The 22768-nt window shown below is 34.2% G+C and overlaps 1 long non-coding RNA gene across 1 annotated transcript in view; it reads right to left on the reverse strand.

Annotated features, from left to right (window-relative positions):
• The window catches only part of LOC307187967, a 454431-nt gene that overhangs the window by 220305 nt on the left and 211358 nt on the right, over positions 1-22768 (reverse strand). The gene's annotated exons all lie outside the window — the stretch shown is intronic.

Here is a 22768-nt window from a genome sequence, read left to right on the forward strand (position 1 = left end):
CCTACAGTGCTGCATCTAGATCACAGCCCTATAGATCTCACCAGAAAACTGCCCAAACCACCACCATGTTACTGCACCAGAACTGCTGGCAATAGTTACCCTCAAGAAGCTGCTCTTTTTGTTGTGCTTCCCTAGGGCATTCTCTTTTTGATTTTTGAAGACTGCTACACAAACCACTGACGTCATTACCAACGACTGCCCTATTCAGGCCTTTCTGAGATGTTCTATTGCAAAATGGTAGGGAGACAACTTCTCTTTCCCCGTTGTGGACTCTTCTGTACATGCTTCACAGCAGGGTTGCTTGGCCCTATTACAGTTCCATTTGGCTTTACAAATACATTGGCCTCTGTGTCCAGGATAAACACCCAGCGCTATCTGGTAGCTGGCTGAGGTGGGTTCAAGTAAAACCAACATAATGTAACCAGGATGATCTAGCCTCTCCAACTCTTAAATCCTATTGTTGAGTCAAGCCACATTTGATGCACACTCTCTTCTCTTATTAGCATATATTCTCTACAGAGAGCCTACAATAACCGCTAAATTAGAATAATTTGGATACTGTTATGAACTGAATCATGACTCCCCCCCATATTCATATTGAAACTCTAACCTTTACTGTGGTTGTATTTGGAGATGGGGCTTTTAATGAGGTAATTAAGGTTAAATCAAGTCATAAGGGTAAGACCTTAATCCCATAGGACAGATGACCTTATAAGAAGGGGCACAGAAATCTCTCTCTTTCCGCATGTATACAGAGGAAAGGCTGTATGAGGGCACTGAGAGTAGGCTTCTGTCTACAAACCAAGAAGAGGGCCCTCAAAAGACCAATTCTGATGGCACCTTTTTCTTGGAATTCTAGCCTCCAGAACTGTAAGAAAAAAAATTTCTTTTGTTTATACCATCCAGCTTGTGGTATTTTATCATGGCAGCCTGAGCTGACTAACACAGAAACTCCTGTGTCATGGCTTCCCACCGCCTCCTCCACAGTTCTACTACCAGGGCAAACCTTGAGTTAAAATAATTACTCATCAAGTGACTCTGGTTTTGGGGAATGCTTCATGTCAAACCCTGGACTACTGTGGGCTTCTATTTGCCCCATGTGGGACATATAATGTTTACTGATTTTTATTCTCTTTTAATAAAGCCTTTTATGCCTTCAAGATGGAGACATTTGAGACAGTGAGCTGGGCTATTCAAGGCAAAGATTTCACAAGCTGCTAACAAGAGGCTGATATTAATATTATAAGAATCATGACACTTAGGATTCAGCTTTGACATACAGGTCAAAGACAGTCTGAAACAGTAGTTTAAATATTTGCAAATAAAAAATCAATATGTCTTTCTATGAGTACACATGATCAGAGGAGTCCAGCACGCTCTGTTGCAAGAAATGGCATGAGCCACTGCCATGTTGCAAAACACCTGTGGGTTAACCGTATACTTCTCTTTCAAGGGCAGGCAGGCCGGCCTCATAATAAGAATGGAGCAGCATGTTTATTGCTTATTAGTCCTTTCTTTGGGGGCTAGAACTCGCTCTCCCTGCTCCATCTCCTTGCAAAGAGGGGACATAAAGAAATATAATATCACCATTCTATTTTTATAACTAAAAATATTTTTCCCCAAACCTACACTATTTCAAGTACTACAAAACCATATCAAATATTTGATCCCAATTAGGAAACATAAAATGCTATGATAGTAATCTTTATAATTATTATTCATTTTTATTCTGTCATATATTTTTTGTTTTTATATTTTACACCAAAATTGTATTATTTATACAGTCATAATATTTTATATATTTTTATAGAACTATGATATTAACAACACATATTTCATCTGGTTAGCTGTAAAATCATGGTCCAAAGTTCCCTAAGCATAAATCTGTATGACTCAATGGGCTATGTTACAACCTGTCACTAGGGCAAGAGGCTTGATGACCATTGCCTACAGTCTAGCACTGACACATCCGAAGTTTAAGGATAACATTGGTGACAATTTCCCCAAATGTAAAAATGTCCTTAAATTTATTAGCTCCTCTTTAAGAACTAATTAGGATTAAACTTATAATCCTCTTTTAGTATGTTTTCCTAGCACTTTGTTCTGATGGTGAAAATTTTTTAAGCATTATATATTTCATTGAATTGAGTCTTTACCCAACACTAAGCTTTGTCATTGAGAAAGAAAAACATTTTTGCAATAAGTTATAAGAATGAAGCATAATGCATATGAGAAAATTTATGATTTCTTTTTCCTCAGTAAAGGCAGTCTATAGATACTAGGTTAAATGTGGAAATAAACTACAAAACTAATTTAGTATGTGGGTATTTAAAATCAATTTATTTAACTGCAGAATATTGTAAAAGGTAAGTACATTCAATATCCATAGGTGAGAAAACTGAGTAATAGAGAAGTTAAATAACTTACCCAGTATATAAAACTAGGAGGTAACAAAGTTAAGATTTAAATCTAATGTTTGAAGCTACATTTCAAGACTTTCACTACTATAATATCCTAAGACAAATCCATATGAGCAAAAATTCATAGTTTCTCAAAATGAAACTATGGTAAAACAATAAATAGAAAACTAGAGATAAAATGTGATGTCTAAGGGAAATAAAATATTTTAGATGCCTCAAATATGAAACATATAAGCATCCAGTTCCAGAAACTTTTGGCAGATACAAAATTAGAAACTGTATGACCTATTTAATGAATATAAGCATCGAGGTGCAATAGTTACATTGAATAACCCATGATCAGAAACTGTGTTGGTTATTTTTGCTATAAAGATAAATCTCCAGTAAAACGCCCAATAAGGTTACCATTTAAATGGTAATGCTAATAATTACACTCTGTGTTCACATTTCATTGAATGCCATAATTTGTTTACTACACATTTCCCCTGTGGATAAAAGAAAATGCTTTTGTTCCTGTGAAAGTTCTTGATTATCATTTTTGAAACTTTGTTTAATAACCAGTTTGAATGGAACAACCCACAACATTTTTATGGAGGGGGTTTCTGAAACAAAAAATATATTTTCTATTTATTATGCAGATATCTATCCTGGGAAACAAAGCATCTCCTAAGTAATACAATCAGCCAAAATCTTACAATTCTCAGGAAAAAAAAAATGGCTGCCATGTGTAACTGTAAGGTATTCTTTCATATGTGGCTAAAATTCAGTACTACAATCTTTAACCTCTGAGGTAAATAACTAACTTTTATGTAAAATTGTATTTGTTTTAGTTTAACACGTTAAGTGTAGAGACCAGAATACATTTGTCTTTGGCAGATGTCAAGAGATTACACATTTTATATTTCATAACTGAGACATGCATATGTATTTTGTTCATCAGAAGAATGGAAAGATGCACAAACTCAACCTTTTATTTTATCTCTTAATATTCAAGATAAAGAAGATGACTTTGTACAGCTCCAGAAGAAACGCCTCAAAAGCAGAGAGGAACACCAGTTGCTTAGATAAGCATCGCCATTGGCATGTGCTAGTTTGGGATATTTTTGTTTTGTTTTCAAAATAAAATTTTTGTCAGTAATTTAACATTATTAACATTATTACAAAGAAGAGCTTGTGAACACTATGATTTCCTTAACAACCCATTTCTTTCAACCTTCTTGTTAAGAAAGAAAGAAGAAGAGAGAGAAAGGAAGAAGGAAGGGAAGGAAGTAAATGATGGACAAAGAAAGGAGAAGAAAAGGAGGAAAGAAACAAAAAATAAAACAACAAAATAAAAAGACATTCTTCCCAAAAACCAATACTCTCTACCTTCAGCAATTTCTTCCCTACTTTTCCATTTAGTGTCATCATTTTCTTAAGCGGTTGCTAACAGAGTGAAGAACACCACTAAGAAAGGGTATGTTAGGCTTGGTTAGTTGTCCATGGTTCATAGAACACCACTGCCTTCTTTCAGTGTCAGAAGCAATTCTGGTTCAAATAAAAGTGTGGCCTCTCAGGGCTGTCAGCACTGCCACTTACTCAGTCAAAGACACAGTATGCTTCCCTTTTACTTACTTTGAGTCTTGCTGAACTTACATGCATTGGGAACACACCAGAATTCTGTGTTCTCAGGGCATCACCTATCAATGGGGAGGCAAGGAATGGCAGTGAACATATTTCACGTATTTCCTCTACTATTGTGTATGTTCCATTCTCCGATGGGACTTCGTTTACAAAACAGAAGTTCAAAGATACAATTATGAAGAATTTCAAGATGGTGACAGCAGAACATTAAACTAAACATAGGTCCTTTTAAACCTGGGACCCTTTGAGACTACACAGGTTGCACATACAGGAAGCCAGCCCCGATTTCATAGGTAGATAAGTAGGTAGATAGATAGAGGGAGATTGTAGAGAAGGCTTCTTTAAAAGGTAAAAGAAACCTCAAGAGAATAAAAGTGATGAGAAGTGATCAAAATATGAATATTGATTTAAAAGAAAAAAGAAATCAAAAGAAATTGAAGGTCTGGGGCCTGAGAAACTAAAAAGATGGAGGTATTATTTAATCAAACAGGGACTACTCCAGGAGAAGGTGGTTTGAGATATGAGAGATAACAGAAGTTCAATTTTGGATGAATTAAGTTTAAGTGCCTGCTATGCATCCAAGTGTAAAACTCAATTAGGCAGTTGGATATGTGAGTATGTGGAGTAGAGAAGATATCTGAGCTGGAGATTTAATTTGAGAGGAGTAGGCACAGTGGTGACATGATATTTAAAGCCATGAGTGGTGAGAAAAGCTGATGTAAGAAGTACAGAAGAGGAGAAGAGAGAGGGTTAAAGACTCAGATTTGGCACACTCCAATATTTATATATCAAAGAAATGACATGTGACCTACAATGGAAACTTGAAAACTAGTTTTGGCAAATGACAATCTCTCCAAAGTTACTCATCTGTAAAATAAGGGTGCTAATACTTCTTAAGATTGCTAGGGAATGAAAGATAAAAAATAGTATCTTAACTGTCTAAAGTATCAACAACATTGCCTCCTTACTCCAACTACAGTGTCTCCCTCCTCTTGTTCATTTCCTATGCTCTCCCCATAGAACTCAATAAACAACCACAACAAAAAACCTAAATCTATTCATATATTCATTTGTATTACCACTGTTTGCTTTCCTAATACCTTCAATTACTGTTCAATTGTCCAGGACAGGAAACATGTCTTATTCATCTTTGTAACTCTATCATTAAACATATTGCCTGGAAATGAAAGACACTAATATTAAAAAAAAAAAAAAAAAGAATGTATTCTCATCAAACAAGGTCATTCCATGGCCATAGAGAAGACTTTTACACTAATGATAACTTATATAATTGTCTCAAAGGACTAGATGCTGAATGTAGGAGAATATGGCATCTACTCCTGTTCAAAGTTGCTAAGATTTGAATTGTATATAGCTAAGTGAATATATATATTCAATAAATATATATGGCGAAACTAAAAGTTAAAAATTGACCCTAATATTTCTTTCAAATGATCTTTGATTCAAGTACGTATCCTTTGATTAAGGGGAGATCAGAGGCCGATGACATCTAGGAATACTGGCCACCCTAGAGATAGGGCCAGGACACAACTGGGAGTAAAAAAGAAACCACTCTGAATATATAAACAACAGGGATTGAAATGCAAAGAAATGGCTAGACAAATAGTGGAAAAACAACAACAACAATCAGCAAACAGGAGACCAAAAGGGAATCCAGACACTCGCCCTTACAGTCCCCACCATCAGACTGAAGGAACAAAGGGAGGAGGTGGTTTTACTAGGGCCAAGGGACCAGTGTCATCTGGTAGAAGCCAAGGATTTGTTCATAGTAACTGGTCAGCACATTCTTTCTACATAAGACAGTGTTCCTCAAATTTTGTGTGCATAAAAGTTACATGGGCAGTTGCATAAAATGAAGACTCCTAGGAATCACCATCAAAGATTCTGATTCAGTAGAATCTGATTCAGTGGTATCAGGCCTAAGAATATGTATGTTTGACAAATATTATTGGTGATTTCAATGTAAGTGGTCCATGAGCCACATCTGTAAATGTACTGTTAAGGAGACATTTCATGGAAGATCAAATTAGAGCAAAACTGCTTGTTGAGAAAGAAATCAGTCCAACGTTTCATGGGGAGTGATGGGGTAGAGAATGTTTAGAATGGATTAATTTCATACTTCCTTTAAAGCCTGGTTCCTCCATTTCCTTTTCTTACACCCTGTGTTGATCACATTCCACTTATCTCAAATAAACCATTCGTACATAAAGGTATATATTAACTACACTAAATTTCAAGTGATAGAGACAGACACAGATCACCTCAGGATTTCGTATCAAGTGACTCAGGAGGGTAAGGAGCAAAGGAAACTATTTTAACAGTTGCGCAACTGCTCCTGTAAAATTTAAAATTTAAATCATTATTTAGGACATCATGTCTAACATCAACCGTGGTGATCCAATTAAAGGTCTAGTGACCTAGTCTTTTTCATATTCTCAGATAGAGGGGTTTGCACCTCTATTTCCTTAGCCATTCTCATGACTTAACTGCTCTTATTACCTCCCTCTTTCCATGTCTGTTTTATCTTTTCTCCATGTCTGCATCTTCCTCAAATGATACATTCATTGCTAACTCTGATCTAAAGTTATCTATAGTTTCCAAGCTCCCCCAAAATGTTGCAATCAAGTAAATTAGGTAACATCCTTCATGGAGCCTATAATAAGCAGAGGTCTCAGATTTGTTTAGACTCTTCAGTAAGAATCACATTCCAGTCCTGCTTTTATTAAGACTGAACAGCCCCATGTTTCTTCATATAATATCAATGGACAGTCATTCTTGTAATTTCAGCAAATAACTAATTATATCAATTTTATTTTGATTTTTTTTTCAAATTCCCTCAGAATTATGGACACTCCACTGTTAAACCCATGTGTTAACCAACCATTCTCTACACACAATGAATTAGCTACTACTCAAATGTTTCACATAAAGGTGTTCTCACTATGTAATCTGTCTGCCTTTTCTATCATTGCAGATCATTCATTATCTGAAGGATTTTCCTTATAAGTAGCAGCAACTGCTTCGTTAAAACTTTAATACATACAAGTGATGCCTGAAAGATTTATAGAATACATAGAATCTATTTTTTTTCTCCAACAGAATAGCTACTCAAATATTTAAAAGCATCTACTGTGGCTCTCCTAAATCTTTTTATCTCCAGACTAAAATCCCCCACTTCCTTTCATCTTTCCTCATGTGTCAGAGTTTTCAGATTCCTCACTGTTCTGAACACTGTTCTGCCAATATTTCTTTTACATTGTGATGTATAGTGTTAGAGAAATTATTCCAAGTGTGAACTGCATAGTAGACGGAATGAATAACCTTCTTATCTGGACATGAGACATTGATAAACACAATGTAATACCATATCATGATAATATTTTCAGTGGTATGATCAGAGTGTTGACGCACGCTGAGCTTGTCATAATCAACAAAAACACAAGAATTTTCTATTCAAAGGTGCTATCGTATCAGTTTTTCCCAGTCTTTACCTACATCATTTATTGTTTTATTCTAACTAGTAAAGGCGGATACTGACATTTGTTCCTTTTAAATTTCATAATATTGATTTAATTCTCTTATTTGTTTTTATAACAATGATTTGAAATGTTACAATCATTGAATCTTAGAACGGAAAAACAATTTAATTTTATCTGTATAATCAAAATAAAGCAAAATGGGGCTTCCCTGGTGGTACAGTGGTTGAGAGTCCGCCTGCCTATGCAGGGGACACGGGTTCGTGCCCTGGTCCGGGAGGATCCCACATGCCGCGGTGCGGCTGAGCCTGTGCGTCCAGAGCCTGTGCTCCACAACGGGAGAGGCCACAACAGTGAGAGGCCCGCGTACCGCAAAAAAATAAAATAAAATAAAAATAAAAATTAACAGAATGGACAAGATAATCTCTTTAGTCCAGGGTTGACTGATCTTCCCTATACATCAATTCTGTGATTCCTTAATCCTATATTCTAGCCATGCATGTGCCATATGAATATTTGATAACTACAGTGAACCTAATTTGCTTCCCAGTTATTCAAAACTTGAAAAAAAATAATATTGCCTCTAATGTTTAGAGCATCTCTGAGGCAGACAGCTGAAATCATTATTCACGTTCTAAGAGTCACTGATGTCAAAGGTTTGCTTAAGAAATTAAAGGTAGTATAATACACAGCAAGAAACAGAACAGAACTAATCTAGACAGACAAAAAGTAGTCCTAGGAAGGGAGGAAAGGATTATAACGGCGCATGAGGAACCTTTTAGGATGACGGATATATTTATTATCTTGATTGTGGTTGTGGATGCACAGGTGTATTCTTATGTCAAATTTATCAAATTGAACTATATTAATATTTGCTGATTATTGTACACCAGTAATATTTCCAAAAGCAATTAAAATATATTACTGAGGGATCCAAAGGTCTTTGTTCATGTTAATTATATCTACCAATATTACTGAATAGGTGATTAAAATTGAGAAAGTTTAAAATATTTTTAGTTATTCATTTAAAAATTTTATAATAATTTCATTACATGCTAATATTTAAAATAAACTATTTTCCAAAATAAAAAGTTAGTGAAAATAGGGATAATATTTTACATTTTTGCAAATCTCTGATTACATCTAACAATAGAAAGGAACTGGATTTCATACACTTTGACTTTCAATATATTGCTAAATGTTGTATCAATTGATGTGTCTCAAGAAGTTACAGCCTCACACAGATTCATAGCTGGAAATGAGAGGAGCATTTTAATAGCCTTTTCAGATAATTCTGAATATTCTTTGATGCTGCACCAAAACTCAACAAGTGATCGCTTCTTAAAGGTACACTGAAATGTGAAAATTCAAATTATATCAATAAACTTTTATATGCTCTGTTACTTTAAAATCCATTGGATTCATTGTACATTAAATAGATTTTACCCATGCATGAATGTGTGTCATGCACTGTAAATGTGAAAAAATACTGATTCTCTGAGACCTTCAGTTCTTTCCAAATTATGACCCATTTTATTTTACAATAGCAAAATGACAAATTCCAGTTCCATCTTGAGAACGGAGACTATTTCCTCTCTGTTTCACTATTGCTTTCTTGGTCCTGGAGGTGATATTCTGATTCAGTAAGGTAAAGTACGTAAGCAAATCTTTAACTTATGGTATGGTTATCTATTCTTTTATTGATAGAGACTGTTTCAATACAAAATGTACACTTATAACATCTTGCTATGGAATATGAGGCTTTCAACATCTGCTTCCTTATGTATATCTGCAGCCTTTTTACCATCTTATTTACTACATTCAAAGATTCCTGACTTCAACTTGTTTGTACACATTTCCTTGATTTTCCACATATGTAAGTATCTTACTCCTTTTGACCAGAGAACTCTAACTGTCTGAAAGGATGAGATTGTTAGCCATTATTTGAGATAAGCCTCTTTAACCACGCAGAATGAGGTAAGGGTTTATTTTATGTGGTGTATACCAGCTGATCCTACCACTTTCTTAGTCTTCCCATAAAGTTAAGGAAAGGTGCTCCTTCCAGCAGGATGCAGGCAAGCACAGGGCTTGGCAAGCCGATAGTACCTTATGCAATAAGAAACAGGCATATCTTCCTCTCATTGGATACAACCTCCGAAAGGCACAGGGCTGAGAGGAAGAATTGGCTTGGATTTTAACCGCACAATTTGCAAAATATACAAAATTCTTTCTGGATGTCCTGATCCTTTCATAGCACTTTTCATTTGCACCCTACAAAGTCATGTCTCCAGATAAACTCTAAGCACCCTGAGTAAAGACTTTCTGCTTGATTTACATCCCCAAGATGTGGCACAACAACTGACACACTAGAAGCGCTCACCAAATGGGTACTGAATGAGTGAGCATTTGGTAAAACATGTCAAGATGGAAATCTACATACAAGAAGAAATGACACTCATCAGGAACTTCTTTTCGAAAGAAGTCTTTTTATGTCATGGTATATATGTATTTTCCCTCCACTGCCAAATTCATCACACCATCAACCTTCATAGGATAGATTTGTGTGGAAAGATAATGCATTAAAATGAAACTATTCAAGGGAAAGCATTTTTTTCTTTTCAAAATGACCATGTAAAACATGAAAAAACAGATAAATAAATATATTTAAAATATTAATTTGGCTAGTGATGGAATGAGAGAAAAACAGCAATTTTCAAATCTGCTCTGGATTAACAAGGTTCAGAGGAAGTGAGACACCATGAAAAGAACATAGACTGTCATCCTTGACAAGTGTGTTTACGAGTCCAGCCTCAGTTACTTTCTGACCACGTGAACTACAGCAGATTGCCTAACCAATCTGATCCCAGTTTGTCATTTGTAAAACAAATGTATATTTACCTCCATAGTAGGGTTGTAGCAGTGATTCAAAAAACAAATGATACATGTAAAATAACTAAAACAGTATTCAGCACATTATAGATACAAAATATTTGGTAGTTCTTCATAATTACTTATATTTTCCTCATACTATTAAAGGTAAAAACTCCATGGGAAGAGAAAATAAATTTTAGATATGAAATTCAAAAGCTGAAATTCTTGATTATGTTTATTTGTCATTTGTCTTGAACATTTCCTCAAATTACATTTTCATATCAGTGGCAAACGCATGAAAAGGTGTACATTTTAAAAATACATCTAAATCAATAGTGTTTAAAAATGCATATTATATTTTATTTGGTAGTGCATTTGCCTTCAAATAACCAAAAGCATAACAAATAGCAACTTGAAAAATTACAGTTTGTTTCATATAACATGAAGTTTTGAGAAGAGGCAGGCTAGAGCTGGTGAAGAAGCTCAATATGGAAAGAGGAACACAATACCTTTCTCTCTTTCTTCTCCACCCATCGCTTGCTTTGTGGCAATCATCAGTGAAAAGTGTGTTAGGAAGGTCTCTTGACTGAGACCAACTATAATGTATACTACAGCAAGTAATCAAACTACATTTACATGTTTTCATATAAATGTTTGAGACTAAATTTAAACACATTTATCAATATTCTATATTGTACTTCTTGCTCAACTTGCTTTTGTACTTTAACACTGAAAAATGTCAATTGCAAAAAAAAAATATATATATATATATATATACCCATTATGTCAACAAATATGCAATTAGAATATTGTGGATTTAACAAGTATTGAAATGGATATCAGCTTTATTTTGGTAGATCTAGTCATTCAAAATTGATTTTAGTTTACATGAATTATTGTCATTTCAAACGGTTTACAGGACTTACAAAATATCTTAGATTTAAACACTAAATATTTTTAAAACAAATCACGTAAATTTTTATTAACTGTTAACTTGTGAGTAATATGTAGATAATCATCAATATTTTATAACAACATGATAGTCCTTAAAATAGTTGCAGATGAGAGTAGGGAATATATACAGTGAGAATAAATTAGGTTTACCGTAAAATCTGATGCCACTAGGGATGGAATAGATTTCTGACTAAATTTCTGAAAGAGTTATCAGTAGATCAGAGAGCTTTATAAGTGGGTGTACTTTTGTATTAACATCAAATCTTTTGACAACAATTTATAATATTTATAATTTGTTTACCATGTACTTACAAAAGTGATGTTTGATCATGTTGTCACTTGTCAAAAGCTAATATATTCTATGCATATTACAATAAAAGGAGACAGCCAGATTTGAAATATGACATAACTTTAAAAACTTTCAACAGTGTCATATCCTTTACTTAATCAGTCAGCCTTTTTTCTTCCTCTCTAATATTCCTAGTATTTTCCTCTTCATCACCCATTAATTTAATCCTTATTTAAGTAGGAGTCATTATGAAACTATCATAATAGCTTTACTTTCTTTGATTTTAGAAGAAAACCAAATATTTCAAATAGTTCAATTTACCCCATAATTTCTTAAAAGCATGTTACATTCACATTATTTCCCTTGTTATTTTTTTTCTTTTTTCTTCTATGCTACATTTTGAGACTTTTCAAATCTTTCATTTGCTTTTATTAATTTATAAATTATTTATCCTGTTCCTGAGGATTTTTTGTATTCTGGGGGAAAAAGAAACATGAAATTGTATGTATAGAAAAGTAGTTTTAGAGGTAAAATTGTCATTATATGCAGATGACATGATACTATATATAGAAAACCTTAAAGAAAATCCACACAAAAACTATCAGAACTGATATATGAACTCAGCAAGGTAGCAGGATACTAGATTAACATGCAGAAATTGGTTGCCTTTCTTTACACTAACAATGAAATATCAGAAAGGGAATATAAAAAACAATGCCTTTTAAAACTGCACCAAAAATAAAATAAAATACTTAGGAATAAACCTGATCAAGGAGGTAAAAGACTTATATGTTGAGAATTTTAAAACATTAATAAAGGACATTGAAAATGATTCAAAGAAATGGAAAGATAGCCCATGATCTTGGACTGGAAAAGTTAATACTGTTGAAATGGCCATACTACCCAAAGCAATCTACAGATTTAATGCAATCCCTATCAAATTACCCATGATATTTTTCACAGAACTAGAACATATAATCCTAAAATTTATATGGAACCATAAAATATCCAGAATTGCCAAAGCAATCCTGAGGAAAAAGAACAAAAGAGGAGGCATAACCCTCCCAAACTTCAGACAATACTACAAAGCTACAGTAATCAAAACAGGGTGGTATTGGCACAAAAACAGACATATGGATCAATGAAACAGAATAGAGAGCCCCGAAATAAACCCACATACTTACAGTCAATTAATCTTCAACAAAGGAGGCAAGAATATACGATGGGGAAAAGACAGTCTGTTGAGCAAGTGGTGTAGGGAAAGTTGAACAGCTCATGTAAATCAATGAAGTTAGAACACACCTTCACACCACACATCAAAATAAACTCAAAACGGTTTAAGACCTAAATATAAGACATGACACCATAAAACTCCTAGAAGAGAACATAGGTAAATCATTCTCTGACATATTTCGTACCAATTTTCTTAGGTCAGTCTCCCAAGGCAATAGAAATAAAAGCAAAAATAAACAAATGGAACCTAATTAAACTTATAAGCTTTTGCACAGCAAAGGAAACTACAAACAAAATGAAAAGACAACCTACGTACTGGGAGAAAATATTTGTAAATGATGCAACCAACAACGGCTTAATTTCCAAAACAGCTCATATAGCTCAATAACAAAAAAACAAACTAACAACCCAATCAGAAAACAGGCAAAAGACCTAAATAGACATTTCTCCAAAGAAGACATAAAGATGGTCAATAGGTACATGAAAAGATGCTCAACATCACTAAGTATCAGAGAAATGCAAATCAAAACTACAATGAGGTATCACCTCACACTTGTCAGAATGGCCATCATCAAAAAGTCTACAAATAATCAATACTGGAGAGGGTGTGGAGAAAAGGGAACCCTCTGCACTGTTGGTGGGAATATAAATGGGTGCAGCCACTATGGAAAACAGTATGGAGGTTCCTCAAAAAACTGGAAATAGAGTTGCCATACGATCCAGCAATCTCATTCCTGGGCCTATATCTGGACAAAACTATACTTTGAAAAGATACATGCACCCCTATATTCATTGCCGCACTATTCACAATAGCCCAGACATGGAAACAACCTAAATGTCCATCATCAGATGAATGGATAAAGAAGATGTTGTACATATGTACAAAGGAATACTGCTCAGCCATTAAAAAAAGAATGAAATAATGCCATTTGCAGCAACATGGATGGATCTACAGACTATCACACTAAGTGAAGTAAGTCAGAAAGAGAAAGATAAATACCATATGATATCCCTTATATGTGGAATCTAAAACATGACACAAATAAACTTGTCTATGAAACAGAAACAGACTCACAGATATAGAGAACAGACGTGGTTGCCAAGGGGTAGAGGGGTGGGGGAGGGATGGTTTGGGAGTTTGGGATTAATAGTGCAAACTATTATATATAGAGTGGATAAACAACAAGGTCCTACTGTATAACACAGGGAACTATATTCAATATCCTGTAATAAACGATAATGGAAAAGAATATGAAAAAGTATATAAATGTATATACATGAATAACTGAATCATTTGCTGTATAGCAGAAATTAACACAATATTGTAAATCAACTATAATAAAATACCATTTTTTTAAAGAAGTTGTTTTGTATAGATGCTAGGTGGTGGCATTGATGGGGGTCATGGAAGCTAAAGAGATGGTACAGAGAAGTAGAAGGACAGAAAAATACATTGGCTTATGAGGAAGTATCAAACCAGATAAGCTAATAGGTAGAGATATAAGACTAAGTGATTTATATGTAATTTTTTTCAGCTTTATTGAGGTATAATTGACAAATAAGATATTTAAAGTGTACATGATGATGATTTGATATATGTCTACATTGTGAAAGGATTCTTCCCATTTAGTTAATTAAATATCCATCACTTCAAATATTTGTTTTATTTACTTGATTTGTTCAGAATATTTAAGCTCTGCTCTCTTAGCAAATTTCAATTATACAATACACAATGCAAAATTGGTCAGTGATGAGAAAGAAGGAAATCCTGTTGTTTGTGACATGGATGGACCTTGTGGTCATCATGTTAAGTTAGATAAGTCAAACGGAGAAAGACAATACTGCACGCTATGAATAGAGTAGGGTGGGGTCCAAGGACAGCCTCTTCATGCATAGGCATTAGGCAGAAGGCAAAGCCACCTCCTTGTTTTGCATTTAATGAAGGCATGACACATAGGGGAATCTCATTTAAAACAGAACTTTGTAGCATCTTAACAAGAAACCCTGACCATGAGAATTGTGAAGCACGTGCAATAAAACTGCACAGGTTACTGATGACCCGGTACCACCTTCCACATGTGGTGCCCCATTAGTAAGGGAAAATTTAGGGGAAACAGCTCTTAGAGCATATGTACGGTGGCTGTAGGAGAAAAAAGCTCAGGACCCGGAGCTGATGCAGCCTGGTGCAGTCCAGGTCACACCTCAACCTTCCCCTCAATGAATATTCCAACTGTAATCAAAAAGATCCCCACCCGGGCTTCCCTGGTGGCGCAGTGGTTGAGAGTCCGCCTGCCGATGCAGGGGACACGGGTTTGTGCCCCAGTCCGGGAAGATCCCACATGCCGCGGAGCGGCTGGGCCCGTGAGCCGTGGCCGCAGGGCCTGCGCGTCCGGAGCCTGTGCTCCGCAACAGGAGAGGCCACAGCGGTGAGAGGCCCGCGTACCACAAAAAAAAGACCCCCACCCATGCAAAAGGCTAAAAATAAGATAAAAGGGGGATCAAAAAACCCTCACTCTAACATGCCCGTACTCTTCTCCTCTGAGTGTGTAACTTTAGCTTCTGCCCTGAATAAACCTCTTCTTTTGTACTCTTTGTTCCCCAGCCTCAGTCCTTATTTTTCCTTAGTGTTTTGTGTTCCTTGCTCAAATTTTTTTGAATGAGTTGAACAAGAGCCTCAACGTTTGATAAAGCTTTTCCAGTATCACTATCACTTATATATGGAATCTAAAAAATATTTCAAACTCATAAAATTTTTGAGAATAAAACCATACATGGTCATTCCAATGATGTCACCATTTTTTTTTAAACTATCATTCACATGGAAGGTGAAATTCTGAGACAGAGAAAATTAGAAATGAAATTTAATTATATTGAAGTCTTCTTCAGGAAATCATTAACATATTACACTTCACAAATATGTAAGGCTTTACTAGTTATCATAAAAGAATATTTGTATGGCTTCCAATAAATATAACTCATTCAATTTATATGACTTCTGTTTTTTACTCCTCATATACAAGCCATTGAAAAATGAAGTGAAACATTATATATGCTTTTTTCAAAGCTTTCTCAAAGTTATAGCACATCACACTACATTTTTTTCCTCAAACTGTGCAATTTGAGTGAGCTTTTTAACCTCTGAAAAGTAATGGTCAGAAGTTTACTTGATATTCAGAGCAAAATGTTTTTCCTAGTATTGGTTTCACTGAACGAATACACAATTAATTGTATCAAACTGAGACAGGTTCCAAACTCACAGATGGCAGAAAATATTAGCAAAAGAAGTCAGAAGAACAATTAATGAAATATTTTAAGAGATAAAATACTTTTTGAATGTCTTTAACAAAATTAATATTTTAAATAAATGTAACATTGTCATTATATCCATTATTTTGCTTTTTCTTTACCTTTTTAACAGCTTTATTAAGATAACTAATATATCAAAAAATATGACTCCTTCCAAGTGTACAAATAGTTTTTTGTATAGTCACAGTTGTGATCCTTTAGCACAACCTAATTTTAGAACATTTTCATTACCTGAAAAGAAAACTTGTACCCTCCAAGTTAGTAGCTTCCCATTCAACAACTCCTCCCAACCTCACTACCCCACAACACACATAGATAGCCCTACCTTCTGTCTCTATAGTTTTGTCTATTCTGGATATTTTAAATAAATGGAAATCATACAATTCCCCTGTATAGAACCATATAAACGAAAGCTAATGTTTTGAAGTTTCATCTGTATCATAGCATGTACCAGCACTTCATTTCTTCTAATAGCTGAATAATATTCCATTGTGTGGATACACCACATCTTTTTTTTTTTTAACATCTTTATTGGAGTATAATTGCTTTACATTGTTGTGTTAGTTGCTGCTGTATAACGAAGTGAATCAGCTATACGTATACATATATCCCCATTATCCCCTCCCTCTTGTGTCTCCCTCCTACCCTCCCTATCCCACCCCTCTAGGTGGTCACACAGCACCAAGCTGATCTCCCCATGTGATGCAGCTGCTTCCCACTAGCTATCTATTTTACATTTGGTAGTGTATATATGTTCATGCCACTCTCTCACTTCGTCTCAGCTTACCCTTCCCCCTCCCCATGTCCTCAAGTCCATTCTCTATGTCTGCGTCTTTATTCCTGTCCTGCCCCTAGGTTCTTCAGAAATATTTTTTTTTTTACCACATCTTTTAAAATATATTCCTCAGTTGATGAACATGCAGCTTGCTTCTTGTTATTATGAATAATGCTGATATGGACATTTGTGTACAAGTTTTTTGTTTGAACACCTATTTTCAGTTCTCTTGGGTATATACCTAGGAGTGGAATTGCTGAGTCATATAGTAACTTTACATTTAACATCTCAATGAATAGCTAAACTGTTTTCCAAATTGGCTGTACCATTTTAAAATCCAACCAGCAATAGATGAGTATTCCAATTTCTCCACATCCTTTCCAACACTTGTCTTAATTAGCCATCTTAGTGGTTGTGAAGAGGTATCTCATCATAGTTTTGATTTTATTCTCCTAATGACTAATGGTGTTGAGCATCTTTCATTTGCTTATCTTTCATTTGTTTATATTCTTTGGAGAAATATCTACTCAATTATATTGCTTATTTTTAAAACTGGGACCTAGCACAGTATTACAAATAGTAGATGCTCAATAAATATATGTAGAATAAATGGGAATGGCTTTGCTATTTATAATTATTATGGCTAATTAATGGATGTTAAGTTACAAATATAATTCTTTTAAAAGTTTGATTAAACATCAGAATAAACATTTTGAATGATAGGACGCTTATTAATTTTGCAGCTCACGTTGTATATAAAAACAAGTCAATAAATAATGCCTCATAACATCCCAAATATGATGAAAAACTTAAATCCACAGAAGCTTAACAAACCATAAGCAGAGTAAAAAGAAATAAAATCACATCTAGGCAAATCATACTCAAACTGCTGACCAAAGATAAAGATAAAGCCTGAAATCAGCAAGAATGATTAATCCAGATAAAATTAAGATGGGGAAAAAGAGAAAAACACACAGTAAGTTTATACATATAAACCCAAATTTTTCAGAATTGCATTGAATGTTAAGTGGTCCAAATACTCCAAAAACCGGGTATCAATCTGAATAGAAAACAAGCACAAAGTATAACACTGTATGTCAAGTATACTTCAATGAAAAAACAAAATAAGCACACAAACCTAATTCTATGTTGCTTAAGAGAGATAAAGACACAAAGATTGAATATGAAAAGGTGTAAGTAGATATAACAGAAAACATTAGCCAAAAGTAAGCTGGTAGTTATATTAATATCATAGAAATTAGATTTTAAATCAAGAAGCATTATTAGAGAAAAAGAGAGATGCCATAACGAAAACAAATCAGGGGAAAATAGAACAGTTCTAAATCACTGCGTGTGTAATCACAAAGCCATAAAACAAGAGAAGAAAGAAAAAAATCCACAAGCATAGTAGCATAATTTATCAAGCTTCTCTGTCAATAATAGAACAAGACCAAAAATCTCTAAGTATATAGAACATTTAAAATCTATGATCAACAACTTGGTCTAATTTATATATATATGTATACATATATATGTAATATCCCCACAGTATCCTTAGATTTAAATGAAATCTCAAAGTCCCAGCAAGTTAAGATATAAACAAGTTGATTTGAAAATTCATATAGAATTAGGAAGAGCCATAAATAGCCAAAATAATCTTGAAAAAGAAAGAAACAAAATATTGGACTTATACCACCACAAATCAAAAAACATTATAAAGTTACAATAACTAAAAGAATGTAACAGGATCAGTAAATAGACCAATGGAATAGAATAGGGTCAAGAAAAACACCCACACGTACATACTTATAAAAGTATTACTGCAATTCACTTACAAAATGTGCACTTTCCAAAATACTGCTATATTATTAAAAAAAAAAAAAACAGGGCTTCCCTGGTGGCGTAGTGGTTGAGAGTCCGCCTGTCAATGCAGGGGACATGGGTTCGTGCCCCGGTCCGGGAAGATCCCACGTGCCACGGAGTGGCTAGGCCCATGAGCCATGGCTGCTGAGCCTGCGCGTCCAGAGCCTGTGCTCCACAACAGGAGAGGGCACAACAGTGAGAGGCCCGCATATCACAAAAAACCAAAAAAAACCCAGAAACTAAAAAACAGACAAAATACTCTAGATTATTGTTGATCTAACAGTGAAATTTTAAAATTAACAATAAACTGTGCTATGCAACACAGTAACCACTAGTCACATGTGGCTATTTAACTTTGAATTAAAAATTCAGTTTATCAGTAGTAATAGCCACTTTTCAAGATATTGATATATACATGTGGTTAGTGACTGCTGTATTAACAGATTTAGAACATTTCCATCATCATGAAAATTTCTGCTGGTTAGCTTGGTTCTAGAAGAAAACAATGGAGACTACCTTTATGGCTTGGGATAGCAAAGATTTCTTAAATAGAAAAGAGAAATGCTAACTACAAAGGCAATTACGATGATAAATTAAAATGTCTTAAAATTAATAACTTTTGTTGATCAATAGATGTCATTAAGAGAGTGAAAAGGCAACTCAGCAAGCTTCAGAAGATATTTTAATTACATGTATCTGACAATTAAGTTGTATTTAAAGAGCATGTATTTTAAAGGATTCTTATAAATCAGTAAGAAAAAGACAGTAAACCTAATAGAAAAATAAGGAAAAGACCTAATGGGCACTTCACAGAAAAGATACCAAATGTCCAACCAACAAAAAGTGTGTTCAACATCATTAATCATCAGGGAAATTAAAAATTAGATCCATAGATCTACTACATGCACACACATATTCTCTCTCTCTCTGTCTCATACACACACACACACACACACAAACCGAAATAACTACAAATTGAAAGACTGACAGCATCAATCATTGAAGAGGACCTAATTATAACTCTAATAGTCGGCTAGTAGGAGGTAAATTCATACAACCACTACAAAAAACCTAGTGGTATCTAATAAAACAGAATGTATATCTATTCTATGACCAAACAGTTCCATATGTACATATTTTTTTCAATAGAAATGTTTGCATGTGTGTTATGAAGGACATGTACTCAAATGTTCATGGCAGCATTATTCATAATAGCTCCTAACTTGAAACTGTTTAAATGTATGTTAATAGTAAAATAAACAAATACATTGTACTATATTCATATAATGAAATGTTAATTATTAATGAAAATTAATGAACCATGCTACATGTAAGTACACGGATAAATCTTACAAACTTACACTGAAGGAAATACATGAGAACAAAATGATACTATATAAATCTAGTTATATAAATTTTTAAAACAGGAAAAACTAATCCATGCTGTTAGAAGTCAGGGAAGGTAGTTTCCTTTCAACACTATAATGACTGGGAAGTAGCACAAGGTGGCCTTCTTTAGTCTGGCTATATGGTTATGTCTTTTTTTTTTTTTTTTTTTTGGTGGTGGTTAAATGAATTGGTAGCATTGTGGTATTTATTTATTTAGCTGTGTACTTAATGTTTGGGTAATTTTCTGTGTGTATATTATACCACAATAAATTATTTGTAAAGCTACATCATGTAATTGGGTATTAGCTCCATGTAGAAAATATTTTGCTAAAGAAGTTTCACTTGAAGCAAATCTTCAGAGTAACACACAACTAATTTATAATGAACACCACCAAACTCCCTAACTACATAACCTGTAAGAAGCTAAGAAAGCTCTGTCGGTAGAAGTTTGGAAGTATTATTTTAATGATAACTGGCAAAGTAAATGTTCCTACAGACCATGATGATTAGATGGATAGACAGAAAGACAGATAAAATATAGGTGGCTTACATGATATTAAATATATGACACTATAATGTATATATATAACATTATGATATATGTGGCATTATAGATATATATGGCATTATATATGTATAATACTAAATTTATTATAGTAGATATAACACATATATACATTAATACTAATGATTCTTAAGATCATCCAAGAGATTACTGATCACTGAATGATTTTTTAAAAATCAATTTTGTTTTAATGAGCATTAAAACACAAAGTTCAATTTCTAAACAAGCAAAACGTTTACAATGACCAGTAAGTCTCCCTTCTACATTTTCCTCCTAGATCCCTCCTAGGAAATAACTGCTATGAACACTTTCTTGTTAATCCTTCTACTCTTTCTATATACTTTCCCACACACACTATTCTACACTTTATTTCCCCCAAAATAAATAAATCTAGTGCATTTTTATACATACAGATCTGTTTCATTCATTTTAATGGCTATGTAAATTCTATCATATTAATATACCACAATTCATTTAACTAGTTCTTTGCTGATAGATATTCAGCTTTCCCAAATCTCTTCTATCATTGATGTGCAATGTGTATTCTTACACATTCAACATTTTGCATGGGTGAATACAGCTATAAGATAAACTCCTAAAAGTGAAATTGCTCATTTAAGTGATATGTGGATTTTAAGTTTTGACTGATATTGCCACAAAGTTGCTCATTAAGGTGGAAGCAATTTACATTCTCATCAAGTATATATGATTTTAAGCATTTGTGTTTTAGAAAAATGATTCTGTGTGAAACTTGGAAGATGGACCATGGCAGAGAACAGTGATATGCGGGTTGCTAATTTGGAAGCTAATATAATAATAGTCTATGCAAGTATTCAGGCAAGGGCAATAAGAAGTGAGAGGAACTAACGATTTCAAGAACTATTACAGTAGGAGAGTTGAGAGGATTGAGATAATGACACCTTTGAGTGCTCTATCCATAATGGCCTTATATATATATCTTTTACTAAGTCATCCAAACTGAAGTCCCAATAATTCAAGAGACATCCAGTCCATTACCACCTCAACCTTTGACTTGTCAGCCTCTCAGTTTCTTTTGCCAAATTCTCACTTCATTAAAGTGCTACTAAAATGAATTACCTTTGTCAGATGTCTCCATTAAGCCATTAACATGGGCTCTTCTCTCTCAAAACCTTTGGTCTTAAAGGTTAGCAAACTGGAAGTTCAAGTATTTGGCCTTTATCATTAAAAGGTTAAGGAAAAGCTATTCTTAAATCTGCCTCCATGTTTAGCCTCTAAATTATATCCGGTCCAGCATTAACAACTATATTTCCCAGAGGAGAGTTGTCCTTGTCATTTACATGTGAGGAAACATTTGAATTTCTTTTAGAGAAACTAAAGTTTATCAGGAAATACAAGCAGGAACTCTTGATCATTTGCATAAATTCTTCACCATAGACAACCAGTTTCCAAAATCCTTTTTATATGCAAAAAATGGACTTTCTTCCTGATATGAGAAAATCATAATCCCTCTGTCACTCTTCCAAATGTCATCAGTCTATCAATTTGGAAGATGGTAACTAAAGCTAAAATTGTGAAGCAGTTTCTCCTATTGAAGAACAGTAAGACAAACACTGGTTTTTGTGAAAAATTTTACTTAACAGTTTTGCTTGGACCTGTATTCCACTTGAAAATCTCACTTTGGCATGAAAATCTCTGAATGGTCTTCCCCCATTCCCTCCCCAGGTGGTATAACTAGCTGATTGCAACGTAAGAACAAGTTGGGAGAAAGAAAAGGCAGTGATACCTAAAAAGGATTACTAAGGGCATAAATAGATCTTTTATTGGTAGAGATCTCTGTAGAGGATGGGCATGCCAGAAACTTTGATTCAGGACTAGATGCAAACTTCATGCTAATATCTTTGAAATCTAAAGCTGGCATAAGCAAAGCTGAGAGCATGGTGGAACAAACAAATAAAAGCTAAACTAAACAAACCTGATGTTTTAAAGCAGTCAGGATGTTTT

The sequence above is a fragment of the Stenella coeruleoalba genome, assembly GCF_951394435.1.
Source record: "Stenella coeruleoalba genome assembly, chromosome: 6".
Lineage (NCBI taxonomy): Eukaryota > Metazoa > Chordata > Mammalia > Artiodactyla > Delphinidae > Stenella > Stenella coeruleoalba.